The 13,390-nt window shown below is 45.3% G+C and overlaps 1 long non-coding RNA gene and 1 pseudogene across 2 annotated transcripts in view; one reads left to right on the top strand and one right to left on the bottom strand.

Annotated features, from left to right (window-relative positions):
• The window catches only part of LOC123480174 (uncharacterized), a 29,131-nt gene that overhangs the window by 4,159 nt on the left and 11,582 nt on the right, over positions 1 to 13,390 (bottom strand). For both annotated transcript variants that reach the window (XR_011650858.1, XR_011650857.1), the window contains exon 3: positions 8,309 to 8,414. This is a non-coding gene — a long non-coding RNA (uncharacterized lncRNA). The remainder of the gene's footprint in view (positions 1 to 8,308; positions 8,415 to 13,390) is intronic.
• On the top strand, positions 1,511 to 7,186 carry LOC112309402 (5-hydroxytryptamine receptor 3C-like; annotated as a pseudogene).

Here is a 13,390-nt window from a genome sequence, read left to right on the forward strand (position 1 = left end):
TCTTTGCCATGTAGTATTCCATTCCACATTGTGCACTAATACACCCATGGTTATCAGACCTGTGAGATGGCGCTCCCTGCAGCAGCACACGTGTACTAAATATCTGAAATATGGCTGACGTGAAAAGGAGAGAAACGTGGCTATGGGGAGTGGGGAATTGAATTTCTTATTTTAATTAATTTAAACTTTGATAGCCACATGAGACTAACAGTCCAGTGTTAGTAGAGACCTAGGAGTAGAACTGATAGGTCCTATAATAAATACATCTTCTATTTTAAGGGACCATGACAAATTGCTCTACTCCCACCCACAGGGCATAGGAGTTCCTGTGGCTCCACAGCCTCACAAACACTTCTATTGTCAATGAAATGTGAATCGGAACTGGCTGAGGAGAGTTTGAACACACACACATCACATACACACACACCCCATTCCAGAGGAGTGGGAAGGTATGAGTGCATGTATTTTCAAAAAGCTCATCGAATGATTTTCTACTTACACATTCCCTGGTGGCCTCGGGGCTGTAGGCCTTAGACAAGGAAGGGTAAGCCCGACAGTTCTGTTTTAGAATAATGTCGAAATGAAGGATGAGGCTGGGGGGAAACTAGATATCTAGAGGAAACCTGATGAGTAAGCTATCCCAATAGTGCAAACAAGGGCTGATGCAGATCCGCACTATGGTGCTCGCTGTGGAGACAGATCTGTCAGTCAGGTTCGTGTCATGAAAAAGGAACTTAACTCCTCCATCAAGCTTCTTGACTCAATATTGACAGTAACCACTGATGTCCACAGCTGGATAAAGGACACATTTCTAGCTCTGCAACACAATAATTACATGGTCTTTTTTAAAAGATTTTACTTACTCGTTTTTAGAGAGAAGGGAAGGGAGGGAGAAAGAGAAAGAGAGAAACATCTATTTGTGAAAGAAACATCAATTGGTTGCTGCTCACACATGCCCCACCTGGGGACCAGGCCCACAACCCAGACATATGCCCTAAGCAGAAATCGAACTGGTGACCTTTCCCTTTGCAAGATGATGCCCAACCAACTGAGCCACACTGGCCAGGGTAATAATTACATGTTCCCACCTTGTGAAATTAGCAGGTGTCGCTACATAACTATTCCTTTCCCAGGGTTCCATACACATTCTCTGAAGCACAGTAACTTCAAGAAAGACCTGATGAGGCCTGTATCTTCCAAGTCACCCATTTTCCCTGAAAAGTACTTAGAACTCAGATTTAAAACCACTCATCTAGACAAGATTGCTAAACAGGCACTTCTCCCCTAGTCTAGGCCTAGCTGCCTCCCTGCCTGGAGCCCGGAAGGCATACCCAGACAGGGGCAAAGCAGGACACTTCACTGTTACATTGCTGGCCACAGCCTCTCACCTGGGAGTGGTCACCTGTTATGAAACGTATTCATAACCAGGAACCGAGGTGTGGTCCAAGCTTTAAGCTCAAGGGTTTGGGGGCTACTGGTGAGTCCCCAGAGAAGACTTCAGAAGAGGAGCATGGAAGGGGGCTGGCCCACTGGAGGGGGACTCCTCCTCTGCCTCACTGTCAGCCTTCTGCTTCAAGGTGAGATGGGGCAAGAACAGGGAAAAATGGGAATGCTGTTCTGGACAAAATCCAGAAACTATTATTCTCCAGGACTAGAGTACAACCAAAATAGCTTTGTTAAACATTTCCTTTCTTTGTAGTGTCTGTGTTTTGGTTTCCTTTGGGGACAGATAAAAAAAAAAAACCCATTTCACTGATCAGCACACAGTCCCTCTCTCATTTGCCTGCATAGGCATCTACCAAACTGTCTGTCCTACCATTTTACCACAATCCCACCCCTTTATAACATCCAACAGCTCCTTCTGCCAAAATATAATAACTGTGGCCCTGGCTGGTGTGGCTCAATGGGTTGTGCATCACTCCAAAAACCTAAAAGTCACTGGTTGGATTCCCAGCCAAGACACATGCCTGGGTTGCAGGCCAGGTCCCTAGCTGGAGGTGTGCGAGAGGCAACCAATTAATATTTCTCTCTCACATCAATGTTTCTCTCCCTCTCTGTCTCTCTCCCTTTCCCTCTCTCTAAAAATAAATAAATAAAATATGTTTTTAAAAGATGTAGTAACTGTGAACAGGGTAGCTTGGTCCTGTTAAGAATAACATAACTCCTTACCCACCTCACATGGGAAGACCTTGTAGAAGAAGTGTATGGAGGGGAAAGGACAACATCTGCTTCCCTCAGTATCTTTCTCCTTAGCTTGGATATGTACTTTATGAGTTAACCGATACGGGGAGAGAGTGGAAGAGGCGTGGGAAAGAACTTGCTGGGCTATAGTTACAGGAACAACCACAGAACCACCCAGGGTTGGATCGCAGGTGAGGTGGGCAAAAGGGCTTTTCCATCTTATCGTATAGCTTCACCCCCGACCTCCCCCACGTGGTGAATGATCACCGAAATCTTCTCAAAATGGTGATGATGAAAATGGCTCCCACTGATCTTAGAAGAAGTCATTGCATTTGAAAAGGGTGCAGAACGAGCACACAGCAAGTAGTCAATAAATTCACATACAACTTCCTTAAGTCTCCATATCTTTTACACTGCACTCATGTTTACATCTCTCCAAACTTTTCCTTTCAGAAAGTGGGAAAACATGAAAGTGGGAAGGGAAAGTCGAAAAAATTTTAGGGAAATTTTGGTTAGTGTCTATGAGGAAGAATCATAATAGAGGTAGAGAGAGAAAAGTATGGTTAAACAAGAGCCAGACCTTAAGTGCATCAAATGTTGCAACTATGGAAGGAATAAGACTCCCCAGAGAGTCTATTTGCATACAAATTTGGGTAGTCTTTACATGGGAGCAAAAGCACAGGAAGAAAAGGCTGGGCCCTGAGCCCTGAAAGGTCAGCTCACCACATCACCTTCCGCCATTTGCCTACCAGACCAGGGCATCCTCCCAGCCCTGGCAGTGAGAGCTTGGCCTTCAAGAAGGAGGGGCTCACATGCCTCACCCCTTGTCCCCATTTTCTTTCTCTGCTGAGAGGCTCTCAGACCCTGGCACTCTTCTCACTTAGGAAACACAAAAACCCTATTCCCTCTCCTAAGGTCTCTGCTCTCTACAGGAAGGGCAAACACTTTTACCATCAACTGCTCGGGTTTTGACCAGCATGGGGTAGACCCTGTTGCCTTCCAGACTGTGTTTAAACAGAAGGACTTCCGTCCAGTTATCAATTACAGCATCCCCACTCAGGTCAACATCTCCTTCACTCTGTCTGCCATCTTGGAAGTGGTGAGTTTTGACTACATTCTCTCCACTGGCTGCTAATAGGGAATAAGGAGTCTTTACCCTGTTAACCCAAACTTGCACTGGTCCAGTGGTGAGCAATGAGTCCTCTGAATGGATGTTGTGCAGGTTAGGTGTTCATCCCATGGTGTGGAGAGTCATGAAGGGGAATGCTGCAGTGGCATTTCTGCAGGGTACATTTGTCCTTGAGTCCTGTCCTTGTGGGAATATTCTATAAAGAACACATTCCCAGTGGGTCCCATGCTGGCTTTTTTGCCCTACAATTTTCATACAGCCTGCATTTTTCAGACCCACCTTTCTTTTGGAACTTGTGAATGAAAAGCTGAACTGTCGCGTGAGCCCACTTAGGAAACAAAGGCAAGAGGTAGACTAGGACCTGACCTCATAGCATTAATCATCCTGGATGGTTTGTGTGTGTGTGTGTGTGTGTGTCAGAATGCACAACTTCAGCTGCTGACGTCATTTACGTGGTTAAAGATGGTATGTAACATCATCTTTCTTATCTCTCCCTCCATTTTTTTTTTCTGGCTTTGCAAAAATCACATTTCTGGCTTTGTATTTGACAGTGCCTAAGAGAATAGGCACATCTAACTAGAATGGGGCCAGTGGTTTTCTGGGCCACCAAACAACTTTGAAAGACAGATGGAAAATATAGGAAGAAGGAGGACAATACAGTTGGAAGCCCCCAAGGAAGCTTCAGCACCCAAATGTATATAGCTTAAGATTTCCCTGAGTGGAGAATGAAAGCCAGTAAGACTTTGTTAGCTGGAGAAGGGGAGGCATTATTGTGAGGAAAAGAAGACAAACCAGAGTTCACAAGAAAGTGAGCTCAAAAAACAGCATGCATAACGACGTGTACAGTATGATCCTGTCTGTGTAAGTAAAAATGAATGCTGGAATATGTATTAATTTTTTTCTAGAATGATACACAAGAAATTATCAATAATAGAACTGAGCTGGGGATATGAACAGAGCCTGAATGAATTGAGAAGGAAAAAGATCGCTTTTTATATATAACTTTCCAGAATGATTGAATTTTAATCATATACCCATAGTACGCACATTTAGAAAAAACACATATATATATTTTTAAGGGAAGGGAAGGGCAGGAGATGCTGACATAAACTAGTTCCAGGTTTCAGCCATAACCATCCCTCTGTGCTCTGTGCTCTAGACCTGGAGTAATCCATTCATTAGCTGGGACCCAGAAGAATTGGTCATATCAATAAATTCACTGTGACAACTGGGAACCTGTGGCTTCCAGACATCTTCATCATAGAATCGTGGGTATCAGGGCTGGGGAAGCTGGAGGGAAGACGTTTTTTGCAAGGAGCAGACCCATTCTGCTGGGCAGTGAAGGGCAAACCCATTCCATGCAGTCACTAAAAACTTACTTCAGGGAGGAGCACAATCACAGCTCATCACTCTCCCCCCAGGACTGGGAAAGTGGTGGGCACAAAAGATGGCAGAGTGGCCATCATGAGCAACACTGGGAAGCCTCTCCTTAAGAGAGAAACTTAAACTGATATGAAACCAGAACATTTACTTCCCTCCCCTCCTGCCACCTAGCATGGATGTGGATCAGACCCTGGAAGGCCTCTCTACACAAATGACAGTCACACTGTGTATAGCAAACCAATGCAGGTGACCAGCATTTGTAGGCTGGACATCTTCTACTTCCCCTTTGACCAGCAGAACTGCACATTCACCTTTGGCTCTGTGCTCTACACAGGTGAGTGGTGGTGAGGGTTTCAGTTTGGAGTAAAATGAGATCAACTAGTGGGGTAGCAAAATAGTACACGCAGCCAGAGTCATTTTAACACATAAAAAAGGGACAGTCGAGCATTTGCTAACTGGGGTGATGCAGATGGTGAGGTGGGGAACTTAGGAAAGGACAAGCTTTCTGAGAAAGCCCAGAATGAAAAGCAGGCAATTGAGCAGCAAGGAAGTGATGTCTTAGGACAATCTGAAAAAGATAGCTAAATCAGTTTTCTAATTCGTCTCTCTGAGCCCTTCACAAGTTGGGACTGAAAGTGAGTTGAATGAATATTTGTCTCCCCTGCAGTGAAAACATGTTGTTGGGCATGAAAAAGGAAGTGTGGGAGATAGCGGACACCTCGAGTGACATTGTCCACACACAAGGGCAGTGGGAGCTCCTGAGCATCAACAAGGCCACCCCAAAGATGTCTGTAGGCTCCAGCCTTTTTGACTAGATCGTGTTCTATGAAAGCCCAGGAATTCTGGCATGGATGTCTGTCCCCAGATCTCCATCTTTGGACCCTTCTGAGTCCCAGAGCCTCTTGCTTCTTGCTCCAAGACCAGACGGCCCCTGGGCACCATACCCCTCAGCCTTCCTCTCTCCTGAGTCCCCCAAAGCAGCCCCCTTTCTGAACCTGTCAGCTCCGGCCTTGGTTTTCTTTGGGGGGCATCGGGGAATCTCTTTAATATTTTATTTATTTAGTTAGTTTTAGAGAGAGGGGAAGGGAAGGAGAAACAGAGAGCGAAACATCAATGTGAGTGAGAAACACCAACCAGTTGCCTCTTGTACACCCCGCAACCAGGGACTGAATCTGCAAACCAGGCATGTGCCCTGACCAGGAATAAAACCTGCAACATTTTGATTTGGGGATGACACCCAACCAACTGAACCACACGTCAGGGTGGTATGGGGAGTCTTGTTAGTCATATGTAAGCTGTTCCTCATCATCAAGTCCCAGAAATAGCTCCTGTTGCAATGAGACACTAAGAAAGTAAGGAGCTGGAGTATCCTTAGGTCTCCCTTAAGACTCCTACCTTCACCTGGCTCTCTGCTCTCTCCTCCCCACCAGGTGGCCATCAGGCGCAGACTCAGACTCTATGTCATAAACCTTCTGGTGCCCAGTAGCTTTCTGGTTGCCATCCATGCCCTCAGCTTCTACCTGCCAGCAGAAAGCGAGAGCCGCGCCCCATTCAAGATAACCCTTCTGCTGGACTACAGCATCTTCCGCTCATGATGAATAAACTACTCCCTGCCAGTGGCACCCCTCTCATCAGTATGTACCCTCTTCCCCAACTATTGGACAATGAAACGAAGGGAAAAAAGGGGGCAGGGTAGGCAGGTGACCTGACTAGAGCTGCTGAGCAGATAAGGCAAAAAGAAGAAAGAAATCATTTCAGAAAGGGCTCTCAGCGTGAGACAGAGAAAAGGAGGGAGAGAGGTTGATAGTTCTTCTGGACTTGCCTCACTCTGGTGTGCTCCTTACCCCCACCCCAAGTGTCTACTTTGCCCTATGCCTGTCGCTGATGGTGCTCAGCCTGCAGGAGGCATCTTCATCACCCACCTGTTGCACCTGTCCACAACCCGGCCCCCACCATGCCCCGGTGGCTCCACTCTCTGCTCCTCTACTGCACCAGCCCAATGCAATGCTGCCCCACTGCACTCTGGAAGGAGAAGGTGGGCCCAGGTCTCACCCCCACTCACATGCCTGCCAAGGGAATTCAGCACTGCCCATACTCTCTCACCTTCTGCAACACCCCACTTCTCTAATTGTGTTTTCCTTCCCACTTCATGGTGAGTATCTGTCTTCTCCACAGGCCTGAAAGAGCCCAGGGAATTGGTGGGGAAGAAGCTGGAACTCAGAGAGGTAGAGTTAAATGGGAGCTCAGGATTGACAAGGGCGCAGCTAACTGACCTGGGGGTACAGTTCAGCCACACGATAGACACCTTCCTCTTCTGCCTCTACCTGCTCTTCTTGGCCTCCTCTATCACCTCGGCCATTGTCCTCTGGAACACCCAGGAGCTGAGATCTAATGTGCCAGAGTGCCCTGGTGTTTGGGTTTCCCCTCTCTCAGCCTCAACTGACCATCCCAGACCTTGCTGTTTTGCCTGCGCAGTCCCAAATGCACCCGTGACCCCTGTACAGGCCTCCCTGCTCCAGTCACTGCTGACTCTCTCAGAAACAAGGAACACTGTCCCCCACAGAACGGAAAATAGTGCAGATACTTTAGAAAACAGTTTGGCAGCTCCTCAAAGTGTTGAACATAGAGTTACCATATCACCTAGCAATTCCATTCCTAGCATAAACCCAAGACAAATAATAACATATGTTCACACAAAAATTTGTACTCAAATGTAGCAGCATTATTCATGATAGCTGAAATGTGGAAAGAAACCAAGTGTCTATTAACTGATGAATGGATAAATAAAATGTTATATATCCATACAATGAATATCATTCTGCTATAAAAAGAAATGAAGCACTAGTACATGCTAAAATGTGAATGAAAGTTGAAAATATGACAAAAATCTAGCCATAAAAGACCACATATTATACGATTACACTTACATGAAATGTTCAGAATATGCTAATTTATAGCTATAGAAAGCAGATTAGTGGTTGCCTAGGCCTTGGTGGAGAAAGGGGTAGGTGAATGAGGAATGACTAATAATGGTTACGAGATTGGGAGTGATAAAAATGTTCTAAAAGTAGCCCTGCCTGGTGCAGCTCAGTGGATTGAGTGCTGGCTTGTGGACCTAACGGTTGACAGTTCAATTCCCAGTCAGAGCACATGGCTGGGTTGTGAGCTGGGTCCCCAGTTGGGGGTGTGAGAGAGGCAACTGATCGCTATTTCTCTCACACATCATGTTTCTGTCCCTCCTTTCCCCTCTCTCTAAAAATAAATAAATAACATCTTTTCAACCAATGTTCTAAATTTAGATTGTGGTGATGATTACATAACTCTGTATTAATATACTAAAAACCACTGAATTTTGTGCTTTAAATGGATAAATTTTCTGGTATATAAATTATATCTCAATAAAGCTGTTAAACAAGAAAAGATAAATAACCCCACCACAAAATTCTCTCTGCCCACCACTTCCCCTTTATTTTCTCATTCCACTGCCCCCCACTGCCATCTCCTCGACTCTTGATTCCTAGATCCGTATATCCAACTTCCATCGTGTTTGCCCCTGCCCTCCTCCACCACCAATGACTCCCAAGAGGCTCAACTGGACCTCAGATCCCCACTCACCTGTCAGGTTTTCACTCTTCCTTCCATCACCACAGCTTCAGTTCAGACACAGCTTCCACCGCTTCTCACTACACGAAACTCTCACAGCCAGACCAGCTCAGGGCTCCTTAACAGAAGGTGGAGATTCAGACATTATACCTAAGACGGTAGTTCCCAGAGCCTTGCACTATTTTGCATGGGGATGGAGGAGGTTGGAGAGTGCAGTGAAGAACAGCAGCCCTGCTTCACTTTCAGCAAGTGAAGGTGAAATACAGGGCTGGGGTAGCTGATGCCCTCATTGTTTAGCGGGCAGGCGAAGCTCCTGTATGTGCAACACACCGTCTGGCTTAAGTGAGAGCTTCTGCTTCTATGGACAGTCCAGTCATCTGGCTCCCAGAATAGCAACATGGAGTGAATAAATGAGTGACGCATTCATTCATTAATGCATTCATTTATCCAATCTTTACTAAGTGCTTACTTATAAAGTAGACTTTTTTTCCTAAGTGCTGTGGAAATGGCAATGAATAAGATGTATGGGAGGAGACTGATTTTCTAAAATAACAAATTAAATAAGATGATTCATATACTGACAATTGTGCTGAAGAAAATAAAAAAGGGTAATAGGACAGAGAATGACACACGGATTAACAGGATGTCCCAGGAAGGTCTCTCTGAGAAAGTGACATCCGTGCCAGCCCAGAAGTGAATGATGAGATAAGGATGCCATAGGCCCTGGCATGTCACAGTGGTATATCCAGGAGGGAGGGTGGGGTGAAAGGTGACAGGCACTACATTTATAGAAGCCATCAGAGTAGCCAGGATCTTTGGGTGAGTGAGGTGAGAAACTGGAGGGAGAGTCCCATGTTGGCTATTTGTTGCTATTGTGTAATGTTTAAGAATTGTGAGGGTAAGCATTTATAATCCACTCAAAGCATTTAGAGCAGTATCTTTCAAACAGTTTTGATCACAGAATCTATTTTACTCGTCCATGCGTACTGCCTCACTCAAAAAAGAACCGGTGATAATACAAACTTACAAAGGAACAAAATTAAAAGTAGCGACAAACATTGCTAGAATTACATATGCATTTGCGTACTAGATACTATAGAAGAGAATATATGAGTTTACACATGTCTTTTTAATTATAAAACAATGCCGGAAAACTTTAAATAGGTAATATTTTTATTACACTTATCTTGACATTATATTACAAGTTACTTAACTAGCTTGTACTCTCTGAAAGCATATCACCAGTGTAATGTCACTGCACAGATTTGGGGGAACTTTATACACCCCCCAAAGAAACAGAGACCCAACCACAAAACAAAACTACTTTTGATGAAAATATGGGTCACAACACCCTAACAGAGAATCAAACAATCCACATGACATTAAATAGATGATGGATAACTAAACAAAGCTAGCAGTTCATTACTAAAAAGCATGCACAGCACCTCAGGTCAATGCTGATGATGCACCAATTACAAAAGCCCTGGCAATTGAGAGAATCCCAGCAGCCCCATGCCTGCCTGCAGGCAGGAGTTCAGTGGCCTTCCCAGAGGCTGCAGCACCTCAGTGCAATGCCAAATTTGAATCTTGAGGACGCTTGGGTAATACGCAAATTTTGGTGTACTGTTGCCCCATTTTAGCAATCCTGAATTAGCATGTTCTTCGTAATAAGTAAAGCTAAAAGAAGTCCTGAAGAAAACTTCCTTCAGCCCTCCAAGGGGCCTCTTACTGCCCTCTAGTGGGGACCCTACTCAGGCCTCTCTGAGACCGTTAGTGACCTTAGGATCTGTGCAAAGCAGTATACTATGCATAGTGTACCTACCTTATCCATCTACCCCCAATTAAAATTTGGACACATGGTCAGGGTTTTTTTTTCTGATTTGTAAAATCATTTCTTTGAATAGCTTTTTAGAAATCTATAAATAACATTACATTCATAGACTTAGTGACTTGCCTTTATTAAAAAAACTAAGTGACATGAAAAGAAATATGAAAGCTGCAAAGAAAACAACCAACATGCACCTGTAATTTCCATCATTGACCTACTGTTGAGGCTAACAAGTTGATGAGCTATTATTACATCAGGCCTTGTTGAGCAAGAACGCTTCTTGTTTGAGTAGTAACAGGTCCACAGTAAAAGAGATATGTGGGGGCTTCTGCTGCAGCGGTCATGAACAGTTGTTAGGCTAGGCTTTTCCTTGGCTCAGACACAGAAAAGTTATTTTGGTAATAGTAGCCATCACTTACTGAGTGCATACTTCCTATATGCAAAGTTCATTACATTCATTATCTCATTTGATCTCACAGCAATTCTATAAGGTGGATTTTAACATTATTCCCAGTTTACAGGTAAAGATGCCAAAGAAGAAAGAGGTTAAGATCCTTCCCCAGGATCACACAGCAAATAAGTTGTGGGACCATTTTGAACCCAATTTTGTCTAATTCTTCATCTTATATTTTACCACATCCAAATCATTGCCAAGGAATGCAGCAATAATAATTCTTGAATATGAAAAACTAAGCATTGAACTGAATCCAGAATAATCTCTGGCAAGGATTCTCCCACACCATTCCGTCTGACAATTCTTAACCTCAGGGTGTTACTCTTCACTGTGGCCACCGTCAGTGAAGTGCCTCTCCCTGGGACCTCACACACACACACACGCACGCACACAAATGCACATAGAACTGTTGAAATCTGAATGAGCTCTAGGGAGTATGCTGTTCAAAGACAATTTTCAAAAAAAGACGAAGTCATGACTCATATCAATATGTATGAAAGGCTTGACTGATCTCATGCACTGTGTGAGAGAACAGGAGGCTGTGATAACTGCTTCAGAGGGAAAGTCAGGAACCACAAGTGTATGTGGAGTAAAGATAGTGAGCTCCAAATAGAGGCAATTTTTCCACAGGAGGACAAGATAGAGTTGGCATGTTGATGATGTTAAATTTTACCTGAGCCTTATGTCCCCAGAAAACCACGATGGGCAAGAAATCTCCCCAATCATTTGCTTTCTGAACCCCCCACCCCCCATGTCCCAGCACACGGCTGACTGCGAAGAACTGCCTGTCCCCATAGGACTTGTCAGACAAGACCCAGTGCCCATTCTTTCTCAGGACTCCCACAAGAGTCGACAACTGATTCCCTTGTGTACCTATAACAAGGCCAAACGTGAACTCTTCCCTTTATTTCCAAACCTGCCGAAAAGACCACAGATCCTCCAGTTCCTGGTTCTTTGTCACATGACTGATTAACAGAGATTAGAACAATTTACCCCCTAAAACTATCTGGACATAGAGGTCAACATTGCTCTGTTTGAAGTCTGCCGCTGGAGAATTCAGCCTGGCTTTTGGCGGTGACAGTTTTTTTATTGGGGAGGGAGGTGGTTTAGACAGAGGAGAAGGGAGGGAGAAAGAGAGGGAGAGAAACATCAATGTATGGTTGCCTCTCACACACCCGCTAATGGGGACCTGACCTACAACCCACGCATGTGCCCCGACTGGGAATTGAACTGGTGACCCTTTGGTTTACAGGCTGGTGCTCAATCCTCTGACCCACCCCACCCAGGGCTGGGGGTGACAGGTTTTTTTACCTGGCACTAGCGGAGTCCCACCTCAGCAATCACTGCTGCTGCAGATCCCTCAGAGCCTCACCCAGGGCCTCCATCTGGCCTTGATGGTCCACCCCACAGCCTCCACCACAGAGTTGCATCATTCATCATGGCCCCAGGGCAGTTCTGGGGGTTCTCAGTGCAGCCTTCGTCCACCCTCCCTGCCGGGCACAGAGGGACTTCTGGCCTCCTTTCACATCTCGTAGAGACCAAGAGAGGAACAGGAGGGCTAACTCAGGCCCTCTCTCGGCCTAACCACTCTGCACTCTTACAGCTTCCACATATCTATCAGTTTGGGACCACAAGGAATGGCAGTCCCTTTCTAGGATCCCAGGTCAGTGGTAGAACATAAGTCCTCTCTCCTTTGGCATTTGTCTCAGCCTATCTAGCCTGTTCAGCTTACCACATTAGCTTCCATCATTTGCCTTCCAGCCCAAACCATCCTCCCTGGACTTGGTGGGAAGTACCCAGCATTTGGACAAGGAGTGATCCTCCTCCCCATTCTCTGTCTCATCATTGGGGGTATACAGTGCAGCAGCCTCAGGTCTTGAATCTGGGTTCAGATCAAGTCCAGTTTCTGCCTCTTATCTATCTATTTGAGCTTAGGAATTTGCTTCCTCCCATCGCACCTCAGTTAATTCACTTATTGCATGAGGATAAAAATAGTTTCTACCTGATAGGGGCTTGGAAGTATTAAACAGGGAATCCATTCAGAGGGCTTAGACTATACCTGACACATAGTCAGGGCTCAATAAACATTAGCTATCATTATTAAAGATAACATCACAAGCTATCCCCAAGCTCCTGCCCAGGGCTCTTCTCATATAAGGAACGTGAAAGGTCTCTCCCTCTTCTCAGACACTATATCTGCTACAGGAAGGGCCGCACTTTCACTACCAATGGCTCAGAGTTTGACCAGTGCAGTGTGTATCCTCCTGTTACGAATTCAGAATTTGACAGGAAGGCCTTCCATCCAGTTGCCAGCTCCAGCATCTCCATCCTAGTTAACATCTCCCTCACTGTGTCTGCTATCCTAGATGTGGTGAGTGCTGCCCGCTCTAGCTCTCCCTAGTATCCTTAATTTTTTTTTGAACCCCTGGCAAGGCAACCCTTAAAGCTTTTGACCACCTTGCAGCTTCCTCCATTTTTGCTCCATGGCATTTGCCTCATGGGGATCTCAAAGGAGCCCTGTCCAGTTCAGCAGGATGAGGTGTAAACAGCACATGGAAGAGAATCTCTTTTCTTCTCACCCAGTGATTCTCTGCACTGGCTGCATACCAGTGTCCAGTCTCTTCTCCCAGAGGTTCTGATTGGATGGAACTTAGGCATCAGTATTTTTAAGCTCCTCATTAGATTCTAAGATACAGCCAGGGTTGAGAAGAACTACTCTGATCCAGTCCTGCTGCGAACTCTCCTGCCCATGGCCTAACACATGTTCTTTAACAATCTTTTGTCCTTGATCTATAATGTTGGTCTTGATCAC

The sequence above is a fragment of the Desmodus rotundus genome, chromosome 2 (genome assembly GCF_022682495.2).
Source record: "Desmodus rotundus isolate HL8 chromosome 2, HLdesRot8A.1, whole genome shotgun sequence".
Taxonomy (NCBI): domain Eukaryota; kingdom Metazoa; phylum Chordata; class Mammalia; order Chiroptera; family Phyllostomidae; genus Desmodus; species Desmodus rotundus.